This window comes from Lithobates pipiens, unplaced genomic scaffold (assembly GCF_037356315.1).
Source record: "Lithobates pipiens isolate NorthernLeopardFrog02 unplaced genomic scaffold, aLitPip1_a1.2 Scaffold_16, whole genome shotgun sequence".
NCBI lineage: Eukaryota > Metazoa > Chordata > Amphibia > Anura > Ranidae > Lithobates > Lithobates pipiens.
Genome location: NW_027507748.1, coordinates 486,500,819 through 486,510,809, shown reverse-complemented (window position 1 = coordinate 486,510,809; position 9,991 = coordinate 486,500,819). Strand labels below are relative to the sequence as shown.

The 9,991-nt window shown below is 42.1% G+C and overlaps 2 long non-coding RNA genes across 2 annotated transcripts; one reads left to right on the top strand and one right to left on the bottom strand.

The window, feature by feature from the left end:
• Positions 1-3,450: 3,450 nt before the first annotated feature.
• LOC143984428 (uncharacterized) lies at positions 3,451-5,454 on the bottom strand. Its single transcript, XR_013274852.1, has 3 exons — positions 4,533-5,454; positions 4,274-4,445; positions 3,451-3,756 (listed from the first exon to the last, which is right to left on the bottom strand). It is a non-coding gene; the product is annotated as an uncharacterized LOC143984428 (long non-coding RNA).
• Positions 5,455-7,458: 2,004 nt separating this feature from the next.
• Positions 7,459-9,499, top strand: LOC143983397 (uncharacterized). Its single transcript, XR_013274602.1, has 3 exons — positions 7,459-8,419; positions 8,507-8,678; positions 9,194-9,499. It is a non-coding gene; the product is annotated as an uncharacterized LOC143983397 (long non-coding RNA).
• The last annotated feature ends 492 nt before the right edge of the window (positions 9,500-9,991 follow it).

Below are 9,991 nucleotides of genomic sequence, written 5' to 3'. Positions count from 1 at the left end.
CTTCGTCTTCCCAACGTAAAAAGCATTGCATTGACAGATCATAATATATACCACTCCCACTGACTGACATGTTACAGCGAATTTAGGCTTGAAAATGTGGCCATTGGGCAGGCATATGGATTTTGACGCATGAAGATATCGACAGAAGCCACATTTGTGGCAAGGGGTACATCCCACCTTTAAGCCCACCCTCGAGGGAGGGGAAAAATGGCTTTGTACCAAAGAGTCCTTCAGAGATCGTGATCTCCTGTATGTAATACCCGGATAATCCGGGAGATGTTTGGCTAGGGTGGGATCTCCCTTTAAGAGATACCAGTATCTCTGAAGGGTCCCCTTAATTTGCTGATGTTGTTCATTGAACGTGGTGATAAATCTCACCCCTTCAATGTTTCTAGGCCGTTTAGGACTGTGTATTAAAGAAGCCCTATTTTGTTTTTTGGCTCGTATATAGGCCCTTTTGAGGCTCTTGTTGCTGTAGCCTCTTTGCCGGAGGCGTAGTCTCAGTTCCCTGGCTTCTAAATTAAAATCCTCATGACTGCTGCAATTCCGCTTGAGCCGGAGATATTGTCCGTATGGGATACTCGCTATCAGAGGGGACGGGTGTGAGCTCGATGCATGCAAAAGTGAGTTTGCCGCAGTTGCCTTACGGTGAAGAGTTGATTGAATTCCCCCTCCCAAATCAGTGAAGATTTGCACATCAAGGAATGTTATCCTGGACAAACTCTTTTCCATGGTAAATTTTAAATTAAAGGAATTTGTGCCCAATAGATCTATAAAGGTATTCAGGTCCTTCTCATCACCCGTCCAGACAAAAAAAATGTCGTCAATGAATCTTCGCCACATTGGTATTAGACCGAAGAATCGTTGAAGATTCTCCTGGCGGAAGATTTGGCGCTCCCACCCCCCCAGGTAGAGGTTGGCATAGGAGGGGGCACATTTGGTCCCCATGGCAACCCCCTGTACCTGGAGGTAGTGGGAGCGCCCAAACATAAAGATGTTGTTGGTGAGAATAAAATATAAGAGGTCCAAAATAAATCTCCTGTAGTTGGGAGGGATGCGTCCATCCTCCACAATAAAGCTTTCAATCGTCTGAACCCCCAAATCGTGGGGGATCGAATTATATAAGGCCTCAACGTCTAGAGTGACCAACCAGGTCCCCTCTGACAGCGAGATCCCATCAAGCGCCCGCAGCAAATCAGAGGTGTCTCGAAGGTAGGATGTTAAGCCCTCCACATAGGGGCGCAAAAAGTCGTTGACTAGAGCACTTGCATGTTCAGTCAGACAGCCTCGTCCTGATACAATAGGACGGCCCGGGGGCTTCAAAGGATGTTTATGCACCTTAGGAAGGGCATACATTGTTGGAGTTTTGGGATTCAAGACATGTAGATATTCCCAAGTCTTTTTGGTAATGGTTCCCTGTCTATAGGTTCTCGCAATCAGTTTGTCGAATTGGACACGAATGTAACTTATGTGGCTCGCTGGAATCTTTCGATACCATTGTTTATTTTGTAAGAGTTTTAATACCATCTCTTCATATTGGGTGACATCCATTATTACAAGGTTACCCCCTTTATCTGCCGGTTTAATTATTATATCTGTATTAGATTTTAATAAAGATAAGGCCTCTTTTTGTTGTTTCGTGAGATTGGGTGGTTGTATGTCCTTCCATTTTGTTTTTATTATTTCTCTGGTCACCTGTTGTACAAATGCCCATATATTGGGATTATTTTGCAAAATGGGGAATTTGTTGGATCGAGGTTTGTACTCTTTGATTACAGATGAGGAGTGTAGTTCCGGAGTTACATCCCGAGGTGCCCGATCCCCCTCTTGGTCAGCGAGCATTATAGACGCTTCCTCGAGATCTGTGGAATCAATACCCCCCTCATCCCATAGTTCCATTAAATCTTCAATGGCCCTAATTTCCGAGAGACTAAGGCCATCGAGTGAAGTACTGGAAGATTGTGAGTCTTGTTTTGAATTATGTGATTTGTCAAAGATAACTTTGAACATGAGTTTTCGAGCAAACAGATATGTGTCCTTAACTACCTCAAAGGTGTCAATGGGTTGTGTGGGACAAAAGGAGAGGCCCAATCTTAATAAAGAGATTTGGGCCTCAGTGAGTGAAAATGAAGAAAGATTGATTATTTCAAAGGGATTTTGTTGTGTCTCGAATGAGTCGTGGTTTGATCTGGTAATTTGGGAACAGGTTGGTTGAAAATGGGGGCTGTGCGAAAACCCGATTCAGTGGTGCCCATAGACCGCCCCCCCTCATTTAGGGGCGAGACCATGGGCACCTGTGAATCGGTTATGGGGTTGGAATGTGAAAAAGGTGAAGTGTTAGATTTAGTCGCAGAAGCCACTTTGGCTGCTGCGGCTCTAGTGTGAATAGACGTGTTGGGTGTGTGAGGGATCGATTTCATATGAGAAATACCTTCCTTTTCATTGGTTCGTTTGGAGTGACGTGTTTTCTTACCCGACGCTGTGTTTGCTGTGGCCTGTGAGGAAGAAAGAGAGGAGGAAGAGATGGAGGAGTTAGAAGACATATCTGAATCCATTGGCTCTACAGTATCAATCCGATTTTTCCCTTGTTTAGGCATGAATCTAGTTTTGTTAGTACGATTAGACAACCAATTATAGGCCTGGTTGTTGTCGTAAGCTAGTTTGTCTCGCATGTATTTTTTCTCTTTGTTTACAATTAATGTGGCAACATAGTGTTCCAAGTTGGATTTCAAATTCAATTCACGATCCACAAAGGATTCATGAGAAATCACTTGGGTATTATCTTCATATAGTTTTTGGATTTCATTGTCAGTAGTGTTCAGCTCGTTGGTGTAATGGGAACACAATATCTGCATCATCGCAGTAGAACACTGCTGAAGACTAGCTTCCCATTGGGTTTTGAAAGAAGACTCAATTTTATAAATGGTAGGAAAAATCTGTATTCTTAGGCCCCAAGGGGACATCTCGTCTTCTATGTACTTAAGAAAATACTGTTTGTTCCAATATATTCGCGATTTTTTTTCCAGCATACGCTGGAGTCTTATAAAGAAACGGTCCATACTTAAACCACCTGTTGCCACCCCTTGGGAGTGATGAAAAGTATTCATAAGACCATCAAATTCACTGCCACAAAATGTAGCCATATTGAGAAAAAAAAAAAAAAAAAAAAAATTAAAAGAAATATTTAAATAATATTCTACAATCCTGTCTGCTGGAGTCTTATCATCTGATATTCAATTTAACAAGAGCGGGAACTACCTTCCCCAAGTTACTGTGCAGTCAACAATTGAGACCTCAATTAAAGCCTTTATCTATAATTGGTGACTGGGCGAATATACACCCTATTTTTACTATAGACAAAAGATATGTATAGATATGGGCTAATGGTCTAGTTGCATTTTTTAGTCAAAGAGTGCCACGTCCCAATAAAAATTATACAAAGAAGGGGGATGAGAAACAAGAGGGACTGGAGGGCAACCAACCCCCGGGACTTTTATGACGGCACTAAATATACTTAAACCATATATAAAATCATTGAAATTTTTATTTGATGTACAAAAGACATTTTATGAACAAAATAGACAATTACATCCATTAAACATACAAAATGACAGAGTGCATAAAAAAAGAGTTGGTATGTGGGCTTATATAGCTCCATCCATTACCACATTCTTATGTGATTTAAACTGCATTGTTTCTTTCCTACATGTTTCGCTCTTCAGAGCTTCCTCAGGACAATTGCAGCAAACAAAAATACTGAAATTATATAAGAAAATTTATTTTAATACACATATACAACATTTTTGTACATACAGTAAGCCCGGAACACAGGCATAGGAAATGTCCACCTATATGGTTTGACATATCATAATTACATTAGTCTAGTGATGGTTTCACTCCAGTCTAACAAGAACGGCCCTAACTGCAGCGAAACCATCACCAGAGAAATATTTTTTAAACACAAGGACATAGTCTACATATCAATAGTAAATCCACAAATTGATTGTCAAAAAAGGGGGGGCAACTAAACCATTTCCAAGAATGGCGTCCCCAAATTTATTAGCATATTTAGTGCTACTACACCACCATAAATGGTGTAATTCTCCTACCAAGGAGAATGCAGATTGGGTTGTAGAGCAAAAAAAAAAAAAAAAAAAAAAAAAAACAGCAACTGGACTATAAGGTATATATACTTTTCAACAAAAAAATGAAACTAAAATTAAAAGAATATGTAAATAAATATATAAAGATATATATAGAACTAAAGTCTTACCCCATATAATCAGGCAAGTTGCTTGTATTATTTATCGTTAATATCGTATATTGGATATATCAATTAACATTGAAATGAGGACAGATAATCTCTTCCTCCTTTACTTGTCAAGCCAGCGGACCGCGGCAAAAGCCCCCATTTAGGGATCCCCCATTTCTGTCCCCAAAAGGATCTGCAGAGGCACGAGAAATATGTGTAAAATATATCTTAGCCATTGGATTATATTTATCAAATGGCGCAGTCCAAATTTCTAACATACCTGGTAGTAATATGACAATGAAGAAATGAAACCAGTTCACACAGCCCGGTATCCACGTGTACCATATATTGTCAGATAAAAGTTGGATAAGATATGTTTCTGAACACGAGAAAATTCTCTATATTGATCTCTGAAACAGGAAAAATAAACGAAGAGACCAAGTCTTCATTATAGCCATCCCAAAAATGAGAGTAAAAAATGCATGGCCCTAAAATTAGGACTGCAGGCATGTCCAATTAGTCTAGTAAAGACATATTTGTCTTACCTGTTAAATGAAGCAACGTGGTCTATTCGGTAAAGTTTTAGGAGTTTCCTCCATCCGTTTGGTGGCTCCGCGTGTCCGCTCCCAATGCTAGCTTGGATAGCACTGACCGGGAGCCGCGAATTTAAACTCGTGTCTCCAGCCCAGCAGCGTCTGACGTCATTGCTGGGCTGCGGGCACACCTAATGGGAGGATCCCCTTCGTGCGCACGCGCGCACGACGTATTTTCTTCGTGCGCACGTAGGTGTCTAGTGCGCATGCGTAACGAACGTGTTACACGTCCGTACAACGCGTCGGCCATTTTAGATTCTGGCCGAAGTGAAAGGTTTTGCCAGTAGTGACCCCTAGAAGCCTGTGCTGTGGCCAGGATCCACCATTTGGCCAGAGACAGGTAACCTATACGGTTTAGGGGCTGTCAGCCCTGATTTTAAATTCAAATGAGTCATAATTCAAGCAAATGGGGACAAAGGTATCCCGACATAAGTGTCGGTTGCCATATGTCCCTGGTTTCAAATGATGGAAATGGAAACTGAATTGCTTGAGACCGGCAAACCCGAAGAAGGGGATTAACCCATATTTGAAACGGGGCGGGCTGACTAAACCCTCAACTGGTTGAGGAAGGTTGTAGGTCAGATCCGCCCCGGGGTGCCCGTACAGACCAAAGGGGGCAAAAAATAAAGCTAATAGGAGGATCCCTTTTGTATCATAGAGTGCCTACCTCAGTTCGCTGGCTTGAAAACACCTCATTGTTTATGGCATTTCGAATAGCCATGGCCCGTGCTATAGGGGAAAAAAAAAAAATATATATGTTTGGAACCATTTTCCACCTCACATTTCTATCCTCCCTGCCTATGTAAGGAAAGATTTAAAACTGATTGAATCATTGAGTCCCGGAGATCGGGTGGCCCCTAAATTGTGTATCCATCTAGTCTCCCGCTGTAAGAGTGTATTATTGTAATCTCCCCCCCTTTCTCCCGGAGGTGCTCTAGTCGACGACTTTTTGCGCCCCTATGTGGAGGGCTTAACATCCTACCTTCGAGACACCTCTGATTTGCTGCGGGCGCTTGATGGGATCTCGCTGTCAGAGGGGACCTGGTTGGTCACTCTAGACGTTGAGGCCTTATATAATTCGATCCCCCACGATTTGGGGGTTCAGACGATTGAAAGCTTTATTGTGGAGGATGGACGCATCCCTCCCAACTACAGGAGATTTATTTTGGACCTCTTATATTTTATTCTCACCAACAACATCTTTATGTTTGGGCGCTCCCACTACCTCCAGGTACAGGGGGTTGCCATGGGGACCAAATGTGCCCCCTCCTATGCCAACCTCTACCTGGGGGGGTGGGAGCGCCAAATCTTCCGCCAGGAGAATCTTCAACGATTCTTCGATCTAATACCAATGTGGCGAAGATTCATTGACGGCATTTTTTTTGTCTGGACGGGTGATGAGAAGGACCTGAATACCTTTATAGATCTATTGGGCACAAATTCCTTTAATTTAAAATTTACCATGGAAAAGAGTTTGTCCAGGATAACATTCCTTGATGTGCAAATCTTCACTGATTTGGGAGGGGGAATTCAATCAACTCTTCACCGTAAGGCAACTGCGGCAAACTCACTTTTGCATGCATCGAGCTCACACCCGTCCCCTCTGATAGCGAGTATCCCATACGGACAATATCTCCGGCTCAAGCGGAATTGCAGCAGTCATGAGGATTTTAATTTAGAAGCCAGGGAACTGAGACTACGCCTCCGGCAAAGAGGCTACAGCAACAAGAGCCTCAAAAGGGCCTATATACGAGCCAAAAAACAAAATAGGGCTTCTTTAATACACAGTCCTAAACGGCCTAGAAACATTGAAGGGGTGAGATTTATCACCACGTTCAATGAACAACATCAGCAAATTAAGGGGACCCTTCAGAGATACTGGTATCTCTTAAAGGGAGATCCCACCCTAGCCAAACATCTCCCGGATTATCCGGGTATTACATACAGGAGATCACGATCTCTGAAGGACTCTTTGGTACAAAGCCATTTTTCCCCTCCCTCGAGGGTGGGCTTAAAGGTGGGATGTACCCCTTGCCACAAATGTGGCTTCTGTCGATATCTTCATGCGTCAAAATCCATATGCCTGCCCAATGGCCACATTTTCAAGCCTAAATTCGCTGTAACATGTCAGTCAGTGGGAGTGGTATATATTATGATCTGTCAATGCAATGCTTTTTACGTTGGGAAGACGAAGCGTCCCTTCTTCCACCGCATCAGGGACCATGTGTCCCTGGTGCGGGGAAGGAAGATGGAAACCCCAATCAGCCGACATTTTGGCTTATATCATCAGTTTAATGATAGTCTTATGCATTTCTTCCCCCTGGAACATGTCCCTCCGGGAGAAAGGGGGGGAGATTACAATAATACACTCTTACAGCGGGAGACTAGATGGATACACAATTTAGGGGCCACCCGATCTCCGGGACTCAATGATTCAATCAGTTTTAAATCTTTCCTTACATAGGCAGGGAGGATAGAAATGTGAGGTGGAAAATGGTTCCAAACATATTTTTTTTTTTTTTCCCCCTATAGCACGGGCCATGGCTATTCGAAATGCCATAAACAATGAGGTGTTTTCAAGCCAGCGAACTGAGGTAGGCACTCTATGATACAAAAGGGATCCTCCTATTAGCTTTATTTTTTGCCCCCTTTGGTCTGTACGGGCACCCCGGGGCGGATCTGACCTACAACCTTCCTCAACCAGTTGAGGGTTTAGTCAGCCCGCCCCGTTTCAAATATGGGTTAATCCCCTTCTTCGGGTTTGCCGGTCTCAAGCAATTCAGTTTCCATTTCCATCATTTGAAACCAGGGACATATGGCAACCGACACTTATGTCGGGATACCTTTGTCCCCATTTGCTTGAATTATGACTCATTTGAATTTAAAATCAGGGCTGACAGCCCCTAAACCGTATAGGTTACCTGTCTCTGGCCAAATGGTGGATCCTGGCCACAGCACAGGCTTCTAGGGGTCACTACTGGCAAAACCTTTCACTTCGGCCAGAATCTAAAATGGCCGACGCGTTGTACGGACGTGTAACACGTTCGTTACGCATGCGCACTAGACACCTACGTGCGCACGAAGAAAATACGTCGTGCGCGCGTGCGCACGAAGGGGATCCTCCCATTAGGTGTGCCCGCAGCCCAGCAATGACGTCAGACGCTGCTGGGCTGGAGACACGAGTTTAAATTCGCGGCTCCCGGTCAGTGCTATCCAAGCTAGCATTGGGAGCGGACACGCGGAGCCACCAAACGGATGGAGGAAACTCCTAAAACTTTACCGAATAGACCACGTTGCTTCATTTAACAGGTAAGACAAATATGTCTTTACTAGACTAATTGGACATGCCTGCAGTCCTAATTTTAGGGCCATGCATTTTTTACTCTCATTTTTGGGATGGCTATAATGAAGACTTGGTCTCTTCGTTTATTTTTCCTGTTTCAGAGATCAATATAGAGAATTTTCTCGTGTTCAGAAACATATCTTATCCAACTTTTATCTGACAATATATGGTACACGTGGATACCGGGCTGTGTGAACTGGTTTCATTTCTTCATTGTCATATTACTACCAGGTATGTTAGAAATTTGGACTGCGCCATTTGATAAATATAATCCAATGGCTAAGATATATTTTACACATATTTCTCGTGCCTCTGCAGATCCTTTTGGGGACAGAAATGGGGGATCCCTAAATGGGGGCTTTTGCCGCGGTCCGCTGGCTTGACAAGTAAAGGAGGAAGAGATTATCTGTCCTCATTTCAATGTTAATTGATATATCCAATATACGATATTAACGATAAATAATACAAGCAACTTGCCTGATTATATGGGGTAAGACTTTAGTTCTATATATATCTTTATATATTTATTTACATATTCTTTTAATTTTAGTTTCATTTTTTTGTTGAAAAGTATATATACCTTATAGTCCAGTTGCTGTTTTTTTTTTTTTTTTTTTTTTTTTGCTCTACAACCCAATCTGCATTCTCCTTGGTAGGAGAATTACACCATTTATGGTGGTGTAGTAGCACTAAATATGCTAATAAATTTGGGGACGCCATTCTTGGAAATGGTTTAGTTGCCCCCCCTTTTTTGACAATCAATTTGTGGATTTACTATTGATATGTAGACTATGTCCTTGTGTTTAAAAAATATTTCTCTGGTGATGGTTTCGCTGCAGTTAGGGCCGTTCTTGTTAGACTGGAGTGAAACCATCACTAGACTAATGTAATTATGATATGTCAAACCATATAGGTGGACATTTCCTATGCCTGTGTTCCGGGCTTACTGTATGTACAAAAATGTTGTATATGTGTATTAAAATAAATTTTCTTATATAATTTCAGTATTTTTGTTTGCTGCAATTGTCCTGAGGAAGCTCTGAAGAGCGAAACATGTAGGAAAGAAACAATGCAGTTTAAATCACATAAGAATGTGGTAATGGATGGAGCTATATAAGCCCACATACCAACTCTTTTTTTATGCACTCTGTCATTTTGTATGTTTAATGGATGTAATTGTCTATTTTGTTCATAAAATGTCTTTTGTACATCAAATAAAAATTTCAATGATTTTATATATGGTTTAAGTATATTTAGTGCCGTCATAAAAGTCCCGGGGGTTGGTTGCCCTCCAGTCCCTCTTGTTTCTCATCCCCCTTCTTTGTATAATTTTTATTGGGACGCGGCACTCTTTGACTAAAAAATGCAACTAGACCATTAGCCCATATCTATACGTATCTTTTGTCTATATTAGAGATACAGCTTAGTTAAACCTTACGGTCTTTAAGTAAGCCAACATAGATAAATTTGCCAACAGGAAGATGCAACCATCACATCAATGAGGTTTGTTGTGTCTGAGTTTATTCAAATAAACTATTCGGAGGGTCTTTTCTTGGGCTGCTTAGATCTCTGGCATCAGGAGGAAGAGAGGGGAGCAGATGTAGATTGGGTTTCCATGGGAATATGCAGATATGCTTGTAGATAATTTGTAGATAATTTGCAGCTTCCTCAGGGTGTGAAAAAGTTTTTGAATCATCACATGGATCAGTGAAGCAAAGGATGGCGAGATAGGCCTGTGAGAACTTCATGCCTTTTTGGAAGATTGCGCCACAGGTTGGAATGCCTTGTGCCTGCGGGAGACTT